The sequence below is a fragment of the Chiloscyllium punctatum genome, chromosome 15 (assembly GCF_047496795.1).
Source record: "Chiloscyllium punctatum isolate Juve2018m chromosome 15, sChiPun1.3, whole genome shotgun sequence".
Classification (NCBI taxonomy): Eukaryota; Metazoa; Chordata; class Chondrichthyes; order Orectolobiformes; family Hemiscylliidae; genus Chiloscyllium; species Chiloscyllium punctatum.
In genome coordinates, this window is record NC_092753.1 from 69581778 (window position 1) to 69607295 (window position 25518).

General features: G+C 42.8%; 1 long non-coding RNA gene across 1 annotated transcript in view; it reads right to left on the reverse strand.

The window, feature by feature from the left end:
* LOC140486363 (uncharacterized) overlaps positions 1 to 24856 on the reverse strand; it is a 62380-nt gene extending 37524 nt beyond the window's left edge. Inside the window, exons 1-6 of the long non-coding RNA XR_011962552.1 lie at positions 24639 to 24856; positions 21668 to 21841; positions 21406 to 21518; positions 19660 to 19968; positions 8351 to 8434; positions 4182 to 4255 (exon numbers count right to left, since the gene is read on the reverse strand). This is a non-coding gene — a long non-coding RNA (uncharacterized lncRNA). The remainder of the gene's footprint in view (positions 1 to 4181; positions 4256 to 8350; positions 8435 to 19659; positions 19969 to 21405; positions 21519 to 21667; positions 21842 to 24638) is intronic.
* Between the last annotated feature and the right edge of the window lie 662 nt (positions 24857 to 25518).

Sequence of the window (25518 nt, forward strand, 5' to 3'; positions counted from 1 at the left end):
ACACCAGACTGAAAACACTTGTCTGGTGCATAAATGTCTGTTAAAGATAGTGCTATCCCTAGGGATTCCAGTCATTGTGGGGTATCCTGGCAGTTACAAGTTGTTCTGGGTACAGTGAGTAGTAGAATGGGAATCAGGTGAGAGAGATGTCACAGATACAGGGCAGGTAGTAAATGAGGCAAGTTTGGTCAGATATACAGAAATAATTCACTCAGCCTTGAGGAGAAAACACTCTGAGAAACTCAACAAAACTGACAGCCAAAAGCAAGGCACAATTCAGTCCTCCATTTATTTTCTTGAATTTCCTGAACTACAGAGGGATTATTGGCAGGAGCTATGCTATTGGCCTGCTGAGGTCCCTCATTCCTGCTCCTGAGGCACAGATACTTTGTGCATACTATCATTTGTTGCAGGGACAGAAACAGATGATTGCAGGTAAGCTGCCTATTCTCTATCCTTTGTCCATTCACTGTCTATGCCTATTTCATAGCAGAGATGGTGCAGGGAAATGGAACAAAGTCTGAACCCAACATTATTATAATTTTCTCAATCAAATGGCAGGATTCTCCATTTGGTTTCAAAGAGCACACACACTAGGAGCAGATGTATGTAGAAAGTATAAACTATAACAGATGCTGAATTTAAATTGTTTTATTTTATTCAAAGATTGGTGTCATGTTTATTAATCCACAAAACCAACCCCCTATGCCTAGTAGTACAATTCCAGTATCTGTGAAAAATGCTCCACAACATAAGAAACATTGTGATATAGTGGTGAAACTTGTCAGTATGAACACAAAGAGGGTGTAGATCTTAATGCAGTTGGATTACATCATCCCTGCCTGGATTATCTGAATGTTCATCTTCAATGAAGGTTGTGGATAGACAGCCCATTTACTCTTTATCTCATTTTACTTCCTATTGAAGACAGCACTTGGATACAAGTGATGATGTTTCTATAGAAGTACTTCGTTAGCTGTACAGCACTTTGAACCGTGGAATCCCAACAGTGTAGAAACAGGCCCTTCAGCCCAACAAGTCCACACTGACCGTCCGAAGAGTATCCCACCCAAACCCATCCCCCATTACTCTACATTTACCCCCTGACTAATGCACTTAACCTATACATTCTTGAACACTATGGGCAATTTAGCCACACCAATTCACCAAACCTACACAGCTTTGGCATTTAGTGGTTATGAAAATGGCTATATTAGTGTATGGAGTGTATGTTCCTAATGCAATAACGGCCAGTAATCTGTCTGTGACGTGTAATCTCATCCAGGCTGTAATGTCAGCATAACATTAAATTTTAACCGGTTTAAGATCTGGATCCAGAAAACACAGCAACCATTATAATCAGTTTGAAATTTTTTTAGTACAAGAGTCCCTGGCTTCAATTATAAAGAAAGCTAATGAATGGCTAGTCAGCTCCAGCTCGTATATTACAATCCCTCTGAAGTTGGAATGAAAGTTTAGCTGTTCCAAGTCTGATGACATAGAATGAAGTGTCGTAGTTCATTGTCCTTAATGAACCTTGCACATAAAGTAATCAATCAGAAAACATGGGTGATTCAAAGTTTGGGAGAAGATTTGTAGCTCGGGTGCTGGTTTAGATTAGATTAGATTACTTAGATTACTTACAGTGTGGAAACAGGCCCTTCGGCCCAACAAGTCCACACCGCCCCGCCGAAGCGTAACCCACCCATACCCCTACCCCTACATCTACATCTACCCCTTACCTAACACTACGGGCAATTTAGCATGGCCAATTCACCTGACCTGCACATCTTTGGACTGTGGGAGGAAACCGGAGCACCCGGAGGAAACCCACGCAGACACGGGGAGAACGTGCAAACTCCACACAGTCGGTCGCCTGAGGCGGGAATTGAACCCGGGTCTCAGGCGCTGTGAGACAGCAGTGCTAACCACTGTGCCACCGTGCCGCCCGGTTGTTGTGGTTCTGTTCGCCGAGCTGGGAATTTGTGTTGCAGACGTTCGTCCCCTGTCTTGGTGACATCCTCAGTGCTTGGGAGCCTCCTGTGAAGTGCTTCTATGATGTTTCCTCCGGCATTTGTAGTGGTTTGAATCTGCCGCTTCCGGTTCCAGCTGTCCGCTGCAGTGGCCGGTATATTGGATCCAGGTCGATGTACTTATTGACTGAATCTGTGGATGAGTGCCATGCCTCTTTGAATTCCCTGGCTGTTCTCTGTTTAACTTGTTCTATAATAGTAGTGTTGTCCCAGTCGAACTGGGACACAACACAAATTCCCAGCTTGGCAAACAGAACCACAACAACATGGATGATTTACTGGTGGTGGTTAAATAATGGAAAAACAAATACCATGAGTGGTTTGGTGATGGAAAAATAGTTCCCTTGTGTGAAAGAGTACTTCTGGATATTAAAATAAATTAAAATGTTATCATTGGGATGTTCATGTGGTGCAAAGGTAGTGTCCTTGCCTCTGAGCCAGGCACTTGTTGCAGAGATGTGTAGCAATATATTTGAACAGGGAAATATATGAAATGCTATAGTTCAGACTGTCTGTGTACTAATGGGATTCTTTTTAAATCTCATTTTCATACCAGAAATTGAAATATATAAAACTTACCAAAATAATCAAGTCTTAACCATCCTACATAATGTAAAATAGCATGGACATTAATAAATGCATCATGTTCAACATTTTGGATGGGGATTAATCAGACCTGGCTGTACTGAGATCATATATTTATGCTGTTTAAGTCCTACTTACTATAAGTAAACAAAGACTTACTGTAAATAAGCAAATACTTAAGAATATATATGGGAAACTGAATTACACTTTATTTCAAAAAGTTACAAATTCTTGCCTATTTACAGCAAGGGATAATGCTAGCATTCTTCTAATTCATGTTTACTCTCATATACCAAGCCTCCAACATAATAGCCAGTTATAGGGGGATTAGAAACCCCGAAATAAAGGAGGAGGTAAGAGTGCAGAGCATGGGAGAGGTTATTAAAATCTCCAGCACTGACACTAATAGGACAGAGTGTATGGAAAGGGTTAACAATCAAACTTCAAGTACAGTGGACAAATGAATGAGAATGATAAGAGGGATGGTTAAAACAGGACTGAAGGTGTTATACTTGAATGCACGCAGCGTAAAAATAAGGTAAATGAGCTTGTGGCGCAGATCAAAAATGTCAGATATGATGTCGTGGGCATCACAGAGAGGTTGCTGCAAGGGGATGATTTGGGAGCTGCAGAAGGATTTGGACAGGTTAGGAAAAGGATAAAGAAATGGCAGATGAAGTACAATGTGGGAAAGTGGAAGGACATGCACTTTGGTAGGAAGAATAGAGGCATGGACTATTTTCTGAATGGGGAGATAATTCAGAAGTCTGAAGTGTAAAGAGACTTGGAAATTCTTGCCCAGGATTCTCTCAAGGTAGACTTGCAGGTTGAGTCATTCGTTAGGAAGGCAAATGTAATGATGGCAATTATTTTGAGAGGACATGAATATAAAAGCAGAGATGTACTTCTGAGCCTCTATAAGGCCCTGGTCAGGCCATATTTGGAGTATCATGTGCAGTTTTGGACCCCATTATCTTAGGAAGGATGGACTAGGCCTCAAGTGTGTTCAGAGGAGGTTCACAAGAATGATCCCAGTAATGAAAAGTTCAACATATGAGGAACGTTTGAGAGCTCTGGGCTTATACTTCGTGGAGTTTAGAAGGATGGGTGGTGGGGTGGGGGGGCGGGGAGGGGGGCGGTGGTGCGGGGGGAAACGGATCTAAGTGAAACATACAGAATACTGAAAGGCCTGGACAGAGTAGATGTTGGGAAGATGTTTGCACTGGTAGGAGAGACTAGGACCTGAGGGCAGAGCCTTAGAGCAAAGGGAATATCTTTGAGAATAGAGATAAGGAGAAACTTCTTCAAACGCCTTCAGCCAGAGAGTGGTGAATCTCTGGAATTTCCTGCCACAGAAGGCTGTGGAGGCCAAGCCATTGAGTATATTTAAGCCTAAGATAGGTAGTTTCTTTATTGTCAAGGAAATCAAAGTTTACGGGGTGAAAGAAAGAAAATAGGTTTGAGAAACTTATCAGCCATGATTGAATGGTGGAGCAGACTCAATGGGCTGAATGGCCTCATTTCTGCTCCTATGTTTTATCATCTTAAATCTAATTATCTTACCTGGTTGAGGTGAGGGCTCCACCGTTATGTCCCCTGGTGCTAAGGGTGGTATGGACTGCTTGCTATTGACACCACTGTAAATACAAATACATCATAGGTAGTCATTGTAATAATGATACAACAGGAGATCACCCAAATGTACTTTCAGCAAGAGTCAATAGATGTGAAGTTGGAAAAGCACAGCAGATCAGGCAACATCTGAGGAGCAGGAAAGTCAATGTTTCGGGCCGAAATCCTTCATCAGAATTGGCAAAGGGTTTCCACCTGAATCTTTGACTTTCTTGCTCCTCAGATACTGTCTGACCTGCTGTGCTCTTCCAGCTTCACATCTCTTGGCTCTGGCTTCCAGCATCTGCAGTCCTTAAAGTCTCCAGTCCTTTAAGCTACCCCATTCTTTAAATCTACAGAAACAATTTGAATTAAATTACCAACATTTTCAGTGAGCATCCAAATAGATGCAATGTGAGTATGCACTTAGAGAGTGGGTGAACAGCCCTGAGATGCTCTTTGGTTCAGTCAATAAAGTGATACTTGTCCCTGCACACAAAGTCTCCTTGTCACAGCATTGCCATTAAAGTACAAAGTGCAGCATTAAGGAGTAGAAATGTACTGTAAGTAGATGAGAAAAGTGCTATATTGAAGTGATGAGCCCGGGACAAATCAGATATCAATGTCCGTGGACACGAGCTGCCTGTGACTGTTGTCCATACAACAGGCAATGAGATGTCAGTAAAATAAAATATTGGAACAGGAACAGGTCATTCAGCCCTTCGAGTGAGTATATCATTCACATGATCATGGCTCATCATCTAATTCATGCCCTATACCTGCTTTCTCCACATATAGTGTCATTAAGTCATAAAGATATACAGCACAGAAACAGACCCTGCGGTCCAACTCGTCCACGTCAACCAGATATCCTATCCTATTCTAGTCCCATTTGCCAGCACTTGTCCCATTTCCCTCCAAACACTTACTATTCATATACCCATCTGGATGCCTTTTGAATACTGTAATTGTACCAGCCTCCACCACTTCCTCTGGTAGCTCATTCCAAACACGCACCACCCTCTGTATGAAAAAGTTGCTCCTTAGATCCCTTTTATGTCTTTCACCTCTCACACTAAATCTATGCCCTCTAGTTCTGGACTCCCCCACCCCAAGGGAAAGACTTTGTCTATTTATCCTATCCATGCCCCTCATGATTTTATAAACCTCTGTTCTCTTTGGAAAGAAGAAGGCTAAGGGGGGATTTGATAGAGACGTACAAGATGATCAGTGGATTAGATAGAGTAGATAGTGAAAGTCTTTTTCCTAGGATGATGACGTCAGCTTGTACAAGAGGGCACAACTACAAATTGAGGGTTGATAGATTTAAGACAGATGTAAGAGGCAGGTTCTTTACTCAGAGAGTGGTAAGGGCGTGGAATGCCCTGCCTGCTAAGGTAGTCAACTCAGCCACATTAGGGAGATTTAAACAATCCTTAGATAAGTACATGGATGATTTTGGGATAGTGTAGGGGGACAAGCTGAGAATAGTTCACAGGTCAGCACAACATCAATGGCCGAAGGGCCTGTCCTATGCTGTATGGTTCTATGTTCTATGTTCTATGTTCTATAAGGTCAACCCTCAACCTCCAACGCTCCAGGCAAAATAGCCCCAGCCTATTCAGCCTTTCCCCATAGCACAAATCCTCCAACCCTGGCAACATCCCTGTAAATCTTTTCTGAACCCTTTCAAGTTTCACAACATCCTTCCGATGGGAAGGAGACCAGAATTACACACAACTCCAATACTCAATAATCTGACCAATAAAGGAAAGCATACCAAATGCCTTCTTCACTGTCCTATGTAATTGAGACTCTACTTTCAAGGAATTATGAAGCTGCACTCCAAGGTCTCTTAGTTCAGTAACACTCCCTAGGACCTTACCATTAAGTGTATAAGTCCTGCTCTGATTTGGTTTTCCAAAATGCAGCATCTCGCAGTTATCTAAACTCCATCTGTCACTCCTCAGCCCATTGGCCCATCTGATCAAGATCCCGTTGTAACCTGAGGTAACATTCTTCGCTGTCCACTACACCTCCAATTTTGGTGTCATCTGCAAACTTACTAACTATACCTCTTATGTTCACATCCAAATCATTTATATAAATGCCAAAAAGCAGCATACCCAGCACCAATCCTCGTGGCACTCCGCTGGTCACAGGCCTCCAGTCTGAAAAACAACCCTCCACCACCACCCTCTGTCTTCTACCTTCAAGATATTTCTCTATCCAAATGGCTAGTTCTCCCTAAATTTCATGACAGCTAACCTTGCTAACCAGTCTCCCATGAGGAACATGGTCGATTGCCTTACTGAAATCCATATGGAAATCACGTCTACCGCTCTGCTCTCATCAATCCTCTTTGCCACTTGTTCAAAAAACTCAATCAAGTTTGTGAGACATTATTTCCCACACACAAAGCCATACTGACTCTTCCTAATCAGTCCTTGCCTTTCCAAATACATGTAACTCCAGTCCCTCAGGATTCCCTCCAATAACTTGCCCAATACTAAAGTCAGGCTCACCGGTTTATAGTTCCCTGGCTTGTCCTTATCACTTTTTTTTAATAGTGGCACCACATCAGCCAACCTCCAGTCTTCTGGCACCTCACCTGTGACTATCAATGATACAAGTATCTCAGCAAGGGGCACAGCAATCACCCGCCCTAGCTTCTAGGGGTACACCTGATCCTTTGATTCATTTAGTCCTAAAAACTATATCTGCATATTTCTTGAAAGTCTTCAAGTTTTTCCCCAACAATTCCCTGTGGCAGAAAATTCCATTGGCTCACCACTCTCTGCGTGAATATATTTCACTTCAGCTCAGTCCTAAAAGACCTATCCCATATCCTTAGACCATGACCCTTGGTTCTGGATTCTCCAGTCATAGCGAACATCCTTTCTACATCTACCTTGTCTAATCCTTTTAGAATTTTATCGTTTTCTCTGAGATCCCCCTTGATTCTTTTAAACTCTAGTAAATATAATCATTACTAATCCAATTTTTCACCACATGTTAGTCCTGCCATCCCAAGAATTGGTCGGGTAAACAGCTTTCCTCACTTAAGGAGCCCAAAGTGACCAACAATATTCCAGGTATAGTCTTACCAATGCTGTATACAGGTTCAGACATCCCTGCTCCTGTAATCAAATTCTCTCACTATGAAGGCCTACATACCATTTGCTTTCTTCACTGCCTGCTGTATCTGCCTGTTTCCTTTCAGCAACTGGTATACAGTAGCACCTAGATTTTGTTGCATTATGCCCTTCCTCAATCTATTGCTATTCAGATAATAATTCACCTGCCTGTTTTTGCAACTGAAGTAAACAACATCACATTTATCTACATTATCTTGCATCTACGATGCATTTATCCTCTGACTTAACTTGTTCAAATCACACTGAAGCTTCTCTACAACCTCCTTACAGCAAACCAACCCACCCTGCTTCAAGTCCTCTACAAACATGGAGATTTGGCATGTAGTTTCCTCAACTGAATCATCAGTACATATTGTGAATAGCTGGGGTTTAAGCACTAATCCCTGTGGTTCTCCACTAGTCACTTCCTATCACACAGAAGGCTACAGTTACAATGTTTCAAAGATATTTAGAGAAGTGCACGAATAGGAAAACATTGGGGGGATATGGGCCAAACACATGCAGGTGGGGCTGGTCTAGTTTGGGATTATGGTCGGCACGGGCTAGTTGGACCAAAAGGTCTGTTTTTGTGCTGTTTGACGCTGTGGCACTATGACTCTATGACTGTATGACCCTCTAAGAGCTTTGCAGGCAAATCAACCAAGTGTCTGGATGCTATTGTATGACCATAGGCAAGAGGTACTCTGCAATGTAACACTTGAAGCCCAGATTACATCTGGAGACTAATGAGTACTTCGTATATCAGTTTAGTTTATTTAGACATCTTCAAGTAAATGGAATGGATATATCTCATTTGTGTTACATTTAGATAATATCCAAGGAATATTTTCCAACATTTTCCAAGGAAGAGGAAGCTGACAGCATTTTAGTAGAAGTAGAGGTTGCAGAGTTAATGGATGGAGTGAAATATTGACACAAAGGATGAACTGTAAACACCGAGTGTGCTTCAAGTCAATAAGTTACCTGATCCAGGAGCCCCGTGTACCAGGTTACTAAAGGACATTGGGGTGGATATAGATGAAGGCTTCCTGTTCTTCTGAGATTCTTCTGAGGGTTAGAAAGTAAAATAAGAAAGAGTTTCAGAAAACTCCCAGTAACTGCAGATCAGTCAGTTTAACATCAGTAGTGGGTAAGTTTTTAAGAGCAATATTTTGAGGTAAAAAGGGGAGACAGCACAGGTTTGTTCACTAATTCGTTTATTTTTAAATGGAGCAACAGTAAAAATTAATAAAGGCAAAACAATGCACATTGTCACTATGGAGTGTGAATAATCCCTTGACAAAGTGCCACATTAAAATTGGGTCTCAAAATTAAGGCCGACAAAACAGGGTACGAGGTCAATGTCAGCTTGGATTCAAAATTGTTTCAGGAGAATAAATTATGAGTCAAAGCAAATGTTTGTTTTTTTTTTAGAATGAATCTTGGGAAAAACTTGAGTCCTTGAACAATAAGTGCTGGGACAACTGCTTTTCTTTATACACAGGCATGAAAGACTTGGAGACTGGAATAGAAGGCAAGATTTCAACATTTGCCATCAAACTTGGATAGTGAAGAAGGCACTTGATACACTAGCCATTATTAGTCAGTACATTGAGTATAGGAGTTGGGAGGTCATGTAGCAGCTGTACAGAACATTGGTTAGGCCACTTTTGGAATACTGCACACATTTCTGGTCTCCTTGCAATAGGAAAGATGTTGTGAAATGTGAAAGGTTTCAGAAAAGATTTACAAGGGTGTTGCCAGAATTGGAGGGCTTGAACTATAGGCAGAGGCTGAATAGGCTGGGGCTGTTTTCCCTGCAGTGTCAGAAGCTGAGGAGTGATCTTATAGAGGTTTATAAAATCATAAGGGGCACGGTTAGGGCAAATAGCCAAGGTCTTTTCCCCAGGGTAGGGGGACATATGTTTTGGGTGAGAGGGGAAGTTATTAAAAGGGATCTAAGGGGTAACTTTTTCACACAGTGGGAGGTGCATGCTTGGAATGAACTGCCAGAGGAAGTGGTGGAAGTTGGTACAATTATAATATTTAAAAGGCACCTAGATGGATATATGAGAAAGAAGGGTTTAGAAGGATATAGGCCAAATTCTGGCAAGTGGGAATAGATTTATTTAGGATATCTGATCAGCATGGATGAGTGGGACTGAAGGATCTGTTTCTGTGCTGTACATTATCAATGATTCTTTGACAGTGAGGATAACAACAAATATGACAGGACAGAAATAGACAAGCAAAATGAGCAAGGCAGAGGTGGGTACTGCAGATGCTGGAGATTAAAGTCAAGGTTAGAGTGGTGCTGGAAAAGCACAGCAGGTCAGGCAGCATCCGAGGAGCAGGAAAATCGATGTTTCAGGCAAAAGCCCTTCATCATTCCTGATATCATCACTGCCTTCTTGAAAGACTGCTGTCCTTGAGGTATAGAGACATACACAGTGCTGTTAGGAAGGGAGCTCCTGGTGAAAGACAGTGAAGGAATAAAATTTCAAGTCAGGATAATATGTGGCTTTGAGATGAACTTGCAGATTGTGTTGTTCCCATGCACCATGCATCAGCTGTGTCTTGAGCAGTGTTGGAGTTACACCCATCCAAACAAGTCACCCTCTTGTAGATGATGGTCAGGCACTGGGAAGACAGAATGTTACACACCACAGACTGTCTAGCCTCTCAATTGCTCTTATTGCCAAAGTATATATATGGCTGCTCTAATTCAACTTCTGATGAATAGTCACCCCACATCCCCACCCTTGGATTTTGATAGTGGAGAATCAATAACAGTTATGCCATTGGACATCAAGAGACATTGGATTGTTGGACATGGTGTTTGTCTGGCACTTCTATGACAAAAATATCATCTGCCACTTAATCAGCCCAAGACAGATGCTTGCCAGGTCTTGCTGCAGATGGACATTGACAGTGTATGAGGTGTCATGGATTTGTGCGTGCATCAGCAAACATCTCCAATACTGATCTTATGAGAGAGGCCCATTGATGAAGCAGTTAAAGATGATTGCACTTAGAACAATATGTGACAATTTTATTGCATTAAATAGGTTATTACATCCTGGGTTTTTTTTTAAGAGAGGTTATAAAGGCACAGGTTCCAAACTGGCTATAGGAAACAGCTTAAGTAAATAACTTTTTTTTGGTCTAAAGGAGGCCTTTAGTTTTTTCTTAAAACAATTGTAACAATGGAAAGGGAGTGGACAACTCTCACAGACCAGTCTTTCTTGTTTTATTTTAGCTGTAGCATCAGAAGCTGTTCAGGTCCCAGAAGAGTTGGAAGTCTCAGTAAATGATTACTAGTTGCTTCTATCTCTGAAATCTCTCTTGGTGTTGTTTCCTCCTGGACGGGAGAACTACATATAAGCTCTGTGACTGAATTGACTTTTTTCCCAGGAGCATGTTTATGGGATGTTACTATATTGGAACAGTTAACTAGGAATAGTATCTGTTATTCCATTAAGGTTTCCAATAGTTAAGATAATATAAATTCCTCTTTCTTTTGTTCATATTTTAACTGTAATGTTTAAATAAATTGTGTTTTGCTTAATGTCAAGTATTCGCATCACATCTGTAATTTGCATTGCACATCTTCCTTTAAAATAAAAAAAGTTAGGCTCTAGGTTACCTGCTTAAAATATTTTGAGGGGGGCTGGTCTGGTTCATAACAAATTGGGGAGTCTAGTCAGAATCAAAATCTTTCAAGTCGGGTTCAGGATTGTTGGACATAAAGGTGGCGAGTGTCTTTGGTTTTAGGTGTTGAATTTGATTGGTTTAACAGGGTGTACCTTGTGTGGTAATGACTCTTTCAGTCACTAAGAGTTTACTAGGGGCAGAAAAAGTGACTTCAGGAATTTTACAAAAAGTGAGCAAGGTAAAGTAGCTGGAATGGGAAGATAGGCTGGATTAGGGATCGCCTTTGTCTGTGAGAAAAGGGGAGGTAATTGCAGCAACATTTAACTTTGCTGGAAATGCCATTGGAATCTTTGGAAATAGCTAGAATTCATTTGTAGATGAAGCAACTTGTACATGAAAAGGAAATTAAACAGTTTGAATGACAATTAAAAGCAGATGAGAAAGGAAAGGAGATGAAAGCCCTAGTAGAAGAAAGAGAAAGAAGAAAAGTAGAAAAAGATAGAGTTTGAACTTCAGATGTAGGCAATTAGAGGGGAATGTCCACTTGAAAGGGGGGAAGTGAAGGGAGAAGGTTGGCATAGTGAGGAGGATAGTGATGATGAGCAAACCCATCATAGCCAAAGGCCTGGTGAGAATATTTTAAGATATGCCCAAGCATTTTCTGAATACGAGCAGTAAGATGTAGAAGCCTTTTTCATTTCATTGGAGAAAGTGACGAAACAAATGAAATGGCCGGTGATCATGTGGTATTATTTAATCGAACAAAATTGGTAGGTATAGCTACTGAGGTATTTGTATCACTATCAGAGGAGGTATCTGGGGAGTATAATGAGGTGAAAAATACCATCTTAAATGTCCATGAGCTAGTACCAGACGCCTATAGATAACACTTCAGGAATCTAAGCAAGGGCCCGAGTCAAACATTGAGAGTTGAATGGATCAAACAAAGTAATTTGAGAGTTGGATAAGGGTATTGAAAATTGGTCAAACATAGGATTAGAGAGAAGATTATTTTGCAGGAGTTCCTGAATAGATGGTGACATCTTGCAAAATGTCCAGATTACGGAGGAGGAAGCGCTGGATGTCTTGAAACAAGTAAAGGTGGATAAATCCCCAGGACCTGATCAGGTGTACCCAAGAACTCTGTGGGAAGATAGAGAACTGATTGCTGGGCCTCTTGCTGAGATATTTGTATCATCGGTAGACACATGTGAGGTGCTGGAAGACTGGAGGTTGGCAAATGTGGTGCCATTGTTTAAGTAGGGTGATAAAGACAAGCCAGGGAACTATAGACCAGTGAGCCTGATATTAGTGGTGGGAAGTTGTTGGAGGGAATCCTGGGGGACAGGATGTACATGTATTTGGAAAGACAAGGACTGATTAGGGATAGTCAACATGGCTTTGTGCATGGGAAATCATGTCTCACAAACTTGATTGAGCTTTTTGAAGAAGTAACAAAGAGGATTGATAAGGGCAGAGCAGTAGATGTGATCTATGAGGACTTCAGTAAGGCATTCAACAAGGTTCCTCATGGGAGACTGATTAGCAAGGTTAGATCTCATGGAATACAGGGAGAACTAGCCATTTGGATACAGAACTGGATCAAAGGTAGAAGACAGAGGGTGGTGGTGGAGGGTTGTTTTTCAGACTGGAGGCCTGTGACCAGTGGAGTGCCACAAGGATCGGTGCTGGGTCCTCTACTTTTTGTCATTTACATAAATGATTTGGATGCAAGCAGAAGAGGTACAGTTAGTAAGTTTGCAGATGACACCAAATTTGGAGGTGTAGTGGACAGCGAAGTAGGTTACCTCAGATTACAACAGGATCTAGGCCAATATGGGCCAATGGGCAGATGGAGTTTAATTCAGATAAATGCGAGGTGCTGCATTTTGGGAAATCAAATCTTAGCAGGATTTATACACTTAATGGTAAGATCCTTGGGAGTGTTGCTGAACAAAGAGACCTTGGAGTGCAGGTTCATAGCTCCTTGAAAGTGGAGTCGCAGGTAGATAGGATAGTGAAGAAGGCATTTGGTATGCTTTCCTTTATTGGTCAGAGTATTGAGTACAGGAGTTGGGAGGTCATGTTGCAGCTGTACAGGACATTGGTTAGCCCACTGTTGGAATATTGCGTGCAATTCTGGTCTCCTTCCTAGCGGAAAGATGTTTTGAAACTGGAAAGGGTTCAGAAAAGATTTACAAGGATGTTGCCAGGATTGGAGGTTTTCCCTAGAGCTTTGGAGGCTGAGTATGATCTTATAGAGGTTTACAAAATTATGAGGGGCACGGATAGGGTAAATAGGCAGAATCTTTTTCCTGAGGTCCGAGAGTGCAGAACTAGAGGGCAAAGGTTTAGGGTGAAAGGGGAAAGATATAAAAGAAATCTAAGGGGCAAATTTTTTACACAGAGGGTGGTATGTGTATGGAATGAGCTGCCAGAGGAAGTGGTGGAGGCTGGTACAATTGCAACATTTAAGAGGCATTTGGATGGGTATATGAATAGGAAGGGTTTGGAGGAATATGGGCTCGGTGGGACTAGATTGCTTTGGGATATCTGTATGGCCTGGACAGGTTGGACTGAAGGGTCTGTTTCCATGCTGTACATCTCTATGACTCTATGACTCTAGTGAGAACTCATGTGGAAGAGCAGAGAGTTAAAACAGCAAGATTCATAGCTGAAATGGTTAGTGATTCTGAGTTGGTTCATAAATTAAAGTTTGGCTTCTGGCATCAATTTCAATCTGTGAGGGATAAAAATTGGGGAAAAGAGAAGGCTTCATGTGGTAAGGGAAAAGAAAAGCTCATTGAAATTAATAAAGATAATTTACCACAGGATGAAAAGGAATGCCATGGAGGGGAAAGTGAAGTAAAAGGGCTCAGATGTTTTCACTGCAATAAAGTAGACCACATGAAGTTTGAGTGTTGGTGTTCAGAAAAAGGACTGGGAAATTGGATGTGGGAAAACAGAATAAGCTGTGGTTTTTGTTGAAGCAAAGCACAGTGGAAGCTAAAACCTGCACCAGAATGTACAACCCAGTCGGTCTTTGCTTGAGAAGAAAGTGCCAGATCTTGTACAAGACACTGGTTCAGCCACATTTAGAATACTGTGTACAGTTCTGTGCGCCACATTACCAAAAAAATGTGGACGCTTTGGAGAGGGCGCAGAGAAGGTTTACGAGGATGTGGCCTTGTATGGAAGGTGCTAGCTATGAAGAGAGATTGAGTAGGTTAGGTTTATTTTCACTAGAAAAAAAGGAGATTGAGGGGGGAACCTGATTGAGGTTTACAAAATCATGAAGGGTATAGACAGGGTGGATAGAGACAAACATTTTCCCAGGGTGAAGGATTCAGTAGTGAGAGGTCATGCCTTCAAGATGAGAGGTGGAAAGTTTAAGGGGGATACACTTGGCAAGTGCTTCACACAGAGGATAGTGGGCATCTGGAACGCGTTGCCAGCAAAGGTGGTAGAGGCAGGCACGGTAGATTCACTTAAGATGCGATTAGACAAATGCATGAGTAGGTGGGGAGCAGAGGGATACAAATGCTTAAGAATTGACCGACAGGTTTAGACAGTTCATTTGGATTGGCTCAGGCTTGGAGGGCCAAAGGGCCTGTTCCTGGGCTGTAAATTGTCTTTATTCTTTGTTCTTCTTAAACCATTTACACATGAGGATAAGATTTACCTCCATATGCCAGGTGGCACAGGCAAAGAAATTACAATTTTAGGAGATACAAAAGCACGCATCTGATGTTGAGAGAGGAGGAGATAATGTCATTCAGAAGGACTATTGCCAGAAAATGTGGTTATATGTGGAATTCATGGTGAAATGAGAAGCGATCCATTATGTAAAGTGAGGTTGGAGTGTCCGGTGAAATGTGGATAATGATCACAACTTCCTGACCTTTACTATAGTCATGGAGAGAGAAAGGAGCAAACGGTATCGGAAAGTATTTAATTGGGGGAGGGGGGAATTACAATCCTATTAGGCAGGAACTGTGGAGCATAAATTGGGAACAGACGTTCTCAGGGAAATGCACAACAGAAATGTGGAGGTTATTTTGGGAGCACTTGCTGCGAGTGCTGGATAGGTTTGTCCCCACTGAGGGGATGGTAGGATAAAGGAACCTTGGATGAAAAGAGACGTAGAACATCTAGTCAAGTGGAAGAAGGACGCTTACTTACGTTTGAGGAAGTAAGGATCAGACAGGGCTCTAGAGGGTTACAAGGTAGCCAGAAAGGAACTGAAGAATGGACTTCAGAGAGCTTGAAGGGGGCAGCAGAAAGCCTTGGTGGGTAGGATTAAGGAAAACTCCAAGGCATTCTACATTTATATGAGGAACAAGAGGATGGCCAGAGTGAGGGTAGGTGCTGGAAGAGCACAGCAGTTCAGGCAGCATCCAAGGACCAGCAAAATCGACGTTTCAGGCAAAAGCCCTTCATCAGGAATAAAGGCAGTGAGCCTGAAGCATGCAGAGACAAGCTAGTGGAGGGTGGGGGTGGGGAGAGAGTAGCATAGAGTACAAAGGGTGAGTGGGGGAGGAGATGAAGGTGATAGGTCAAGGAGAAGAGGGTGGAGTGGATAGGTGGAAAAGGAGATAGGCAGGTCGGACAAGTCCGGACAAGTCAAGGAGACAGTGCTGAGCTGGAAGTTTGAAACTAGGATGAGGTGGGGGAAGGGGAAATGAGGAAGCTGTTGAAGTTCACATTGATGCCCTGGGGTTGAAGTGTTCCGAGGCGGAAGATGAGGCGTTCTTCCTCCAGGCGTCTGGTGGTGAGGGAGCGGCGGTGAAGGAGGCCCAGGACCTCCATGTCCTCGGCAGAGTGGGAGGGGGAGTTGAAATGTTGGGCCACGGGGCAGTTTGGTTGATTGATGCGGGTGTCTCGGAGATGTTCCCTAAAGCGCTCTGCTAGGAGGCGCCCAGTCTCCCCAATGTAGAGGAGACCACATCGGGAGCAATGGATACAATAAATGATATTAGTGGATGTGCAGGTAAAACTTTGATGGATGTGGAAGGCTCCTTTAGGGCCTTGGATAGCGGTGAGGGAGGAGGTGTGGGCACAGGTTTTACAGTTCCTGTGGTGGCAGGGGAAAGTGCCAGGATGGGAGGGAGTTACAGTCACAGGCCACGCCAGAGGAGAAGCGTGAGTGGACAAGGGCAGGGTGCAGTGGGAGGGAAAGGGTGTGGTGTGGCCCCAATGGTAAACCCTGTCTACCAGGATTGTTATTCCCATTCAACGCCAAACTGACACACGGTAAGGACCATGTGTCAAAAGGGGGGACGTATGACAGCATTTCGTACACTAAGGGATTTCCTCATTACACCCAGAGATATTGTGAACAATATGTTATCTGTGTCACTAATAATGTGGGGAGGGGAATACAGATGAGTCAGGCACCACACCCCTAACTCCAAAGACCCTTTGAACATTTACAGATGGATTTTATTGAACTAACACCTAGCGATGGGAAAAGATATTGTCTGGTAATAGTTGATATGTTTTCCAAATGGGTGGAAGTGTTCCCCACGCCTAAACAGGATATTAGTGCAGTAGCCAAGACTCTGCTAACTGAGATAATCCCGAGATGGAGCATCCCTGAAAGCTCAGTAGTGACAATGGGACACCATTTGCCAATAATGCCCTACAGCAGATCAGTGAATATTTGGGAATATTTGAGACAACACTGAGCCTATCACCCAGCGAGCGGTGGGGCAGTGGAAAGAGAGAATACTACCCTAAAAAATAAATTGACAAAATGTTGTGAGGAACTAGGGGGTGGCATGGACAAAGGCACTTCCAATTCTGCTGATGTATATGAGATCTAGGCGGAGAGGAAGGGCCAATCTTAGCCCGTTTGAGATTTTGTTTGATAGGCCGCCCAACACAGGAATTGGCCCAAGGCCTAAGGTAAGACAGATAACAGGCCGCTGTGAGGATGAGATGTTGTGTTACTGTATAAAACTCTCTACACTTTTATCTCAAATACAGAATCAAGTGAAAGCAGCACTACCCCAACCAGCAGAAGGGAAGCTGCATGATCTAGAACCTGGAGACTGGATCGTGGTGAAAGACTTCAGGAGGAAAAACTGGAAGGCGAAGACATGGCTGGGACCATTTCAAGTGCTCCTTATAACACAGACAGCTGTTAAAGTCGCCGAAAGAGCCACGTGGACACACGGCAACCATTGCAAACATGTAGCTGGACCTGAGGAGACATCGGGCGACACTGGAGCCAAATAAGTGCAAGTAGTGAAACTCCGAAAACCAGATTAGACTTATATACATAGGGATTGTAAGGCTGCTAGATGCCTCATATAAATATGGGGCTGCCCTAGCTCACACTGTTAGTAAGAACCCTGGCAGAACTATTCGTAAGGGCAGGGGCATCTGGGATACAGCTGCAGATGGTAATCTTAATGGAGGGTGCTAAGGGGACCTTTACATGCGACCCATGGCCATTTAGTAACCAGGACAACTATAAATGGGACAATAAATATTTATGCAGGGATCCCTGTAGTCCCAGTGACCAGCACTTAGTAGTAGCCACTACTGCTACAGGAACACCTGACACGGAAATAGGTATTCTATTATAAAGGAAGGAGGTACCAGGGCACAGGTAATAATATCCAAGATTCAGAAGACTGATGAGGGAGCCTGGTGGTGTGGAATAGATAGACCCTTCTCCGACATCGATAGGCATGTGAATATAGTGGTACAGTTGCCCCACCGCCGCACCCCTTCCCCCCCCCCCCCGCCCGAGATGCTGTGCAGAAGGTCCTACAGGAGATAGTAGCACCAGGGCACGGCAACCAACCAAACCAGATTATGGACCTAACCCCAAGCTGGGCAGAGGGCATTAATGTCACATCCGAACCCAGACAGAGTCGGCCAGGGCTTGGGAGCGAGTCTAACTCGGAAGTGGAATTAGCCCTTCATGAGATAAATGGCGTAAATGCGACACCAGTAGGTTGGGAGGTGTGAAGGGCCATCGCTAGATGTGAAGGGAACACAGCATGTGCTTTGGCCCTAATACAACACCAGAGATTAGACGTTGGCTACCCTTGTTGAATATGTTTGCACATAGCCCAGCAGTGGACTGCTAAACAAATCAGAGAGCCTGGCAAGAAATGCTAGCTGCCTGCTTCCGCAGGCGGCAACTACCCTGACCCTGATAGGGGGAGCAATTAGGGCAAATCTCACGCCACCGCCCGAACTCAAGGCTAACTGCAGTCCCAAGGCTGACACGCTGCTGACCACATCCTTCCATATAGTGGAAGGCAGGGGAGAAATGTGTATTCGCACAAATCAGGGGAGACTCCATTTGGAGATCTCCCAGTGTACTATGACGCTGTACTTGAACAATGACTCTTGCTCAGCAACCTACGCGAATGGTACAATCATCAACATTACATGTTCCTTTATCAATAATCAGACCATAATGGCGGGTATAATATGGGCCTATGGAGAGAGAGGGTACCACCACCTCCCTGAGGGATGGAAGGGGTGCTACTACCCCACGGTATTGTCCACTGGCACGACAGTGTTCGTCCAAAAAGCCAGTAAAGGGCGAACCCAAAGGAACATCCCACGGCACTGAAATGGGTTCACATTCACAGACCCCTGGACTACACCAGGAGCGAACATTGGGTGATCTATTCTCTTGGGAGCAGGGACAACAGTGGCAATAAACAAGATTAATGTTCTCACATATAGTGTATTACTGTTAGCAAACGAGATGGAGGAAGGTCTACCACTCATTAATACTGAGTTAACAGCAGTAAGGGTAGCATTGATACAAAATCGATTAGTACTAGACATACTGACGGCCGAGAGAGGGGGCATCTGCAAAATATTAGGTACCTCATCCTGTTTTAATATTCCTGATGAGTCCCAGAATATCACTAGTGTAATCAATCATATGAAGGCAGCAACACGACGCCTCCCCAGCAGATGACTCCTGGTTCCAGTGGCTCACCTTCCTTTGGGGAGGATGGGGATATTGGATCCTACACGTCTACTAGTTGTAGGACTGGTCTTACTAATAGTGTTGTGTATAGGGCCCTGCTTGTGTACCTGCCTACGCCATTTGCTTATGAGTGTAGCAGGATACCAAATGGTAAAACGATAAGAGGCCCCACAGCAGGAAGATCCGATTGCGTGGATCCCACCATACAGTAATGTTGAAGTGTGTGACGCGTACACCAGAGCAAATGAAGATATCACCAGAAAGCTTTGTTACAGGTAGATGGCGTCTGAGGAAAGGCCTGGTGCTCACTAAGCAGTTTGATGTATAGCTATCTAGCCCTGTATATTTCTTATGTCATGATTGTCATAAAATGACAAAAAGGGGGGGAAAGTAATGGAAAATTAACACTTATTGTGAAATCTATAAAAACATTGTTGAAACAAAGAAGTAAAGGCCTAACTTTGCAAAGCATTTGCAGACAGACAGGAAAATGTACCGACAGTAGGGAATTACAAGGACAGTTAACTATCATATCAACAGTCAAGGAATGAGAAAAACAACTCCATATATGGAAAGAAACTCGAATGTTCCAGGCTCCTGGCCTTGAGATGTGATAAGGAAAGGTGAAGTGTAATATAAAGAGAATATGTGAAAACCGTCAGGCACCCCTTACGTGAGACATCTTGCCAATGTATCGGTTCGACTCCAAAAATAAACGTTTTCTTTGCTCTTGCTAGCACTTGAGTCAAGTCGATTTTATTTCCACGACAATTAAGTTTTTCCTACAGTCCAAACATGTGTAAGCTAGGTAGATCAGCCATGGGAAATGCAGGATTACAGGGATAAGATTTGGGCCTGGCTCTGGTGGGTTGCTCCTCGGAGGGGGCTGCAAACTCAATGGACTGAATGGCTTCTTTCTGCACTTCAGGGATCCTGTGATTCTGTAAGCATCCTCATCAATGTGAAGTATTTTCAGTCAGTCCTATTTAATAAGCACCAAGAACTTTGTTACTAGTGAAATAATAACAGCTTGAACTTGCTGAAACTAAAGACAGACTGGAGGACTGGTGATTTGTGAAGTTTAATCTCTTGGCACAGCGTTAGTTCTTTGATTCAAAGTACCTCTGTCTTTCTGATTGCATCGTTTCTAAAAGAAGAGAAAGCCAGAAGAAACACCTAAATTTTACTTGCATTATGTTAAAATTCTGTGGTGTGTAATTCTCTGTCTGAGTCCCCAAATCCTGTCTCCACCTCCAAGATACAATGAGAAATATGGTGCAAATCACAGAGCAGTTCTCCAGAACAAAGCAGCCCATTCAACCAGAAACCCATCCACCACTTTCAATAATCACTCCCTCCAACTCTGGCACATCTGACTGATATGTGTACATCTGCACAATGTACTGCACCAATTCACCAAGACCTATTCAACTCTTCCCTCCAAGCACCCAACCTCAACCGCCTTGAATTAAATTGGTTGCATGGGAACACTACTCTCTCCAGGTTCTCCAGAATGTCACACACTATCCTGAATGCACTGAGATGGTCCGCCAGACATGCTACCCAAGGTACATCTACACCAAATGGACTGCAGCAGCTAACTGAAGAAAGCAGATTATCACTGCTTTTTCGAGGGTAATTATGGATGGAAAATAGTGTGTTGGATAGGAGTACAATGGAATGGGAGTGCGATGGAATACTACCCACTTGCCTGGATGAGTGCAGATCCAATAACACTCAAGAAGCTTGATACCATCCAGGACAAAGCAGCCCACTTGATTGATACTGCAACCACAAGCATCCACTCCCTCCACCACCGATGCTCAGTAACAGCAGTGTGTCTACAAGATGCAATGGTAGAATTCACTACAGATCCTCAGACTACACCTTCCAAACCCACGATCACTTCCAACTAAAAGGATAAGGGCAGCAGAGATATGGGAACTCTAACAGCTTCAAGTTCCCCTCCAACCAACCTGGCTTGGAAATATATCACCGTTCCTTCAATCTCACTGGGTCAAAATCCTGGAATTCCCTCCTTAAGGGTATTGTGGGTCAACCCACAGCAGGTGAACTGCAGCAAGTTAAGAAGACAACTCACCACCACCTTCTCAAGGGCAAGTAGGGACAGGCAATAATGCTGGCCAGCCAGTGGCACTCAATCCCACAAATAAATAATTTTTTAAAAATAACATTGGCTTTCTCATTGGCTCATTCATTGACATGAATGAATGAAAAGGATTTGATCAATTGCTTTTTAAATGTAGCATGAAAGATCACCAGGGACATTATTGATAGTCTCTCACTCAGTAGGGGACACCAATTCTGTTCAATTGACCATGAGCCACTGAAGCTGTTATATCTCCCTGTAGCAAGTACTGAGAAGTAGAGGAGAGATATAATAACAAGATATCCTCACCAGATGAATTTGGAGCACCGACAAGCAAGTGGGCAAAGAGAGTGTGGCCAAAGATCTGGTACATTCTCACAATGCAGCAAGAATATGTGACAACCTGGGAAATCTCCTCAACTCTATATTAAAGAGAAAACAAATAAACAATCATATTGGCAACTGAAGCATGTGATCCGTGGGAGACAAACCATCCCATTTTTAAACGATTTGAACCTTGTCAAAAATGATTAGTTTACTCAAAAATCGCTCATGACACCATTCCACATACCTTTATATGATATAAATTCAGAATTAAAATCAGCATCACAGCCATCACCAGCAGCAATATAAAACAGGAATGACGTATGGAAATGTGGCGAATGTTTTTTTTCAAGACTTGTTCATCCATACTGGAAGATCACTGTGTGTTAATATACAATCAGTCTGTTCTGCATAGGGAAATCTGCAGCAAAAGAATTAAATAAATTGAATATCACAAAATGAATGGAGCATAGTAGTTTTCACTGAGAATCCTGAGTGAATCTGATTTCATTTAATACCCTGGAAAATAAAACTTGGGGTTTGAAATAAGACATCAGAAAGGAGGCAGGTTTAAGCCAAATAATTAGAGAGCAGCCAATCTTTCTTCAGCTCTCTGCAAATTATTAACCTATAATCACTGAGAAACACAAACTCACAGGGCCAATAAACACTGATTGGAGGGTAGCAAATGGAGCAATTAAATGGATATGATCGTCAGGGGGAATGAGGAGAGTTTCTGAGGCACAGGAGCAGGGATGTTGGAGCACTGTCGCCTGATCAATGAGGGGGTGATGGAGGTGTTTCAAGACGAGGGCAGGGCAGGTTTGAAGAGCTCAGGTTCCAATTCTTTATACAGTCATATAGCACAGAAATACACTCTTCGATCCAACTCGTCCATGCCAACCAGATATTCTGAACTGATCTCATCCCATTTGCCAGCATTTGGTCCATATCCCTCTAAATGATTCCTATTCATGTATCCATCCAGATGCCTTTTAAATGCTGTAATTGTACCAGCCTCCACCACTTCCTCTGGCAGCTCATTCCATACACGTAACACCCTCTGCGTGAAAAAGTTACCCCTCCAGGCCCTTTTAAATCTTTCCCCTCTTTCCTTAAACCTATGCCCCCTGGTTTTCTATTCTCCCATCCTGGAAAAAAGACCATGCCCCTAATGATTTTATAAACCTCTCGAAGATTACCCCTCAGTTTCTGACACTCCAGAGAAAAAGCCTTGGCCTATTCAGCCTCTCTCTATAGCTCAAACTAGCAACATCCTTGTAAATCTTTTCTGAACCTGTTCAGGTTTAACAACATCCTTCTTTTGGCCGGGAGCCCGGAATTGCATGCTTAATTCTAAAAGTGGCCGAATCAATGTTCTGTATAGCACTAACATGACATCCCAATTCCTACCTCCCTCTCTCACTCTCTCTCCTTTCTCTCACACACTCTTTCTCTCCCACACACTCTTTCTCTCACTTTCTCTCAGACTCTCTCACACACATTCACTCTCACTCTCTCTCTCACATGCACACACACACTCTCACTCTCCCTCTCACACACTCTCTCTCACACACACAAACTCACCCTCTCTCACACACATTCTCTCTCACTCTCCCTCTCACACACACACTCTTCCTCTCTCTCACACACACACATGCTCTCTTACCGTGTCTCTCTCTCACATACTCTCTCCCACACATACACTTTCTCTCTCTCACTCATACACACACACTCTCATTCTCCCTCTCACACACTCTCTTTCTCATACACATGCTCTCACAATCTCTCTCTCACAAACATGCTCTCTTTCTCTCTCTCATACACACACACTCTCTCACTCTCCCTCTCACGCACTCTCTCAAACACACACACATACACTCTTTCTCACTCGCCCTCTTCCACACACACTGTCTCACTCCCTCTCACACACTTTCTCTCACATTCTCTCTCACTCTATCTCTCACAAACACACATTCTGTCTCACTCTCCTCTCTCCCTCAAACACATACATATGCTCAGTGATGTTCTAGATTTTTTTCTTTCGGCCCTGATCATTAGATACCCACAATGCATCTTTCATTCTTGTTCAGATAAGATTTGACATCAATGCTTCATACAGAACAGCAACATTCACAGTGTGTGTGTCACATGATTATGTAAAGTTGTTACAATATAAAAGTTATACAGTTATGGTCTGAATGTTGAGCAGTAACACTATGGGTCCTTTTAATTATTATCTCATTGAGTTTTATCAACAAATCATCAACAAAACACATTTTAATTTCTAATGTTCTTAAAAATTTCTGTTAGTGGTTAATGTAATAATAAAATGCATACACACATAAAAATACACTTCTTGGAAAAATTGGGGTTTTGCTTTTATTGTGGTGGGACAAAAGACTTTAGACAAAATTATGATACATAAGATAGAAAAGTTTGAGAACTGCTGTTGATAACAGAAAATGAAAGGGTAAAATAACTACAGTGTCTTGGATGATTAAAGGAGTTGCTAAGTAGTTAGAGGGAAACTAATTGCTCTGATGTGGTGTCCAACTGGGGACATAACCTTAATATTAGAACTAGACCATTCTTTGTTGATATCAATGGACAGTAATACACACAGAGAGGAACTGACTCCCTCAAAGCCTTGTCGATCTCAGCAGTAAATGTTTAAAACACTAGTATTGTTTCAGCTAAGTTTGTTAAAGGCTTAGATAATCAAATTGGGTACATTGTTTATATTCATTCTTTGACTCTGAGCATCCCTGTCAAGAGCAGAATTTATTGCCCATTCTTAATTGCCCCTGAAAGGTGATGGTGAGTTGCTCTCCTGAACTACTTCAGAGCATGTGTTGTGAGTCCACCCAAGGTGCTCTTAGTGAGGGAAAGAGAGAAGGTGAATTTTGACGAGGTGACGGTGAACGAAATGTCTTGTTAACACCATTACTCACATTATCAATATTCAGACTCCTACCTTAGCAATCTCGCCAAAAAGCTGCGTTTCAGGAAAACTTGATATGGAAGTCTGATGAATTCAGCTCCTCATTTGCTCTGAATGACCTTCTTGTTGGAAACCGGGCACCATCCCCACATTCCCAGACCTTAGCATCCAACATTTGCCTTAAACATTTACCACTGCTCATCAACTGTCCTACCTTTTAGTCTTCCTGTCGAGTCCACTAGGGTTAGATCCGTTCTCCTGTCAATGTAATTACCTTTTTTTAACTCCAGATCATTTGTGTGGGACTTTCCATTTTTGACGAGTCATTGTAGTTTCTGTAACTGCTTCTAATCGTTATTTCCTTCTGCCACATCTGCTTAAAAGAGTTAAAATTAACGCACAAATTTTATCAGATTAACTGCTCGCAATACCTTTTTGAGAAACAAGGAAATAATAAGGCAGAATTCATAAGCCAAAAAACAATGACAAAAGTATGGAAATGATGACACATTTTTCTTTGTACTTCGAAGCACGCCATCCCTTCCTGTTTTCAGCTGAAAACTTTAACTTGGTATTGGTCTGAAATTGCAGTTTTATTTATAGTACACGAGTGGTTGTCATGTAGAGCAATGCCAGTAGATGGAGTGGTTAAAATGAGCAAGGAAATGCACAGAGGAAATAGAGTCATAGAGTCATAAAGCACAGAAACAGACCTTCCCGGTCTAACTCATCCATGCCGACATTTCAATACGGCCGAGGTCCTTTGCCAGCATTTGGCCCAGATCCCTCCAAACTCTTCCTATTCATGTACCCACCCAGGTGCTTTTCAAGAGTTTTAATTGTACCGGCCTCCACCACTTCCTCTAACAGCTCATTCCATACACGCACCACCCTCTGCATGAAAAAGCTACCTCTCAGGTCCTTTTTTAAATCTTGTCCCCCTCACCTTAAACCTATACTGTTTAGTTTTGGAAAACATTTTAATAAAAAAAAGTCTTTGCTGTGGCTTGTGTACCTTCTATAGTTCGATCTGCCTCTAGCTAGTCCCATGTCCTCAGAATCCCACACTAACTAGGCCATCACATTGATGTAGAGGATGATGCAAAGTAAGAAGGTACGAATCATTTTGGAAAATATTGTAATAAGATTATGCC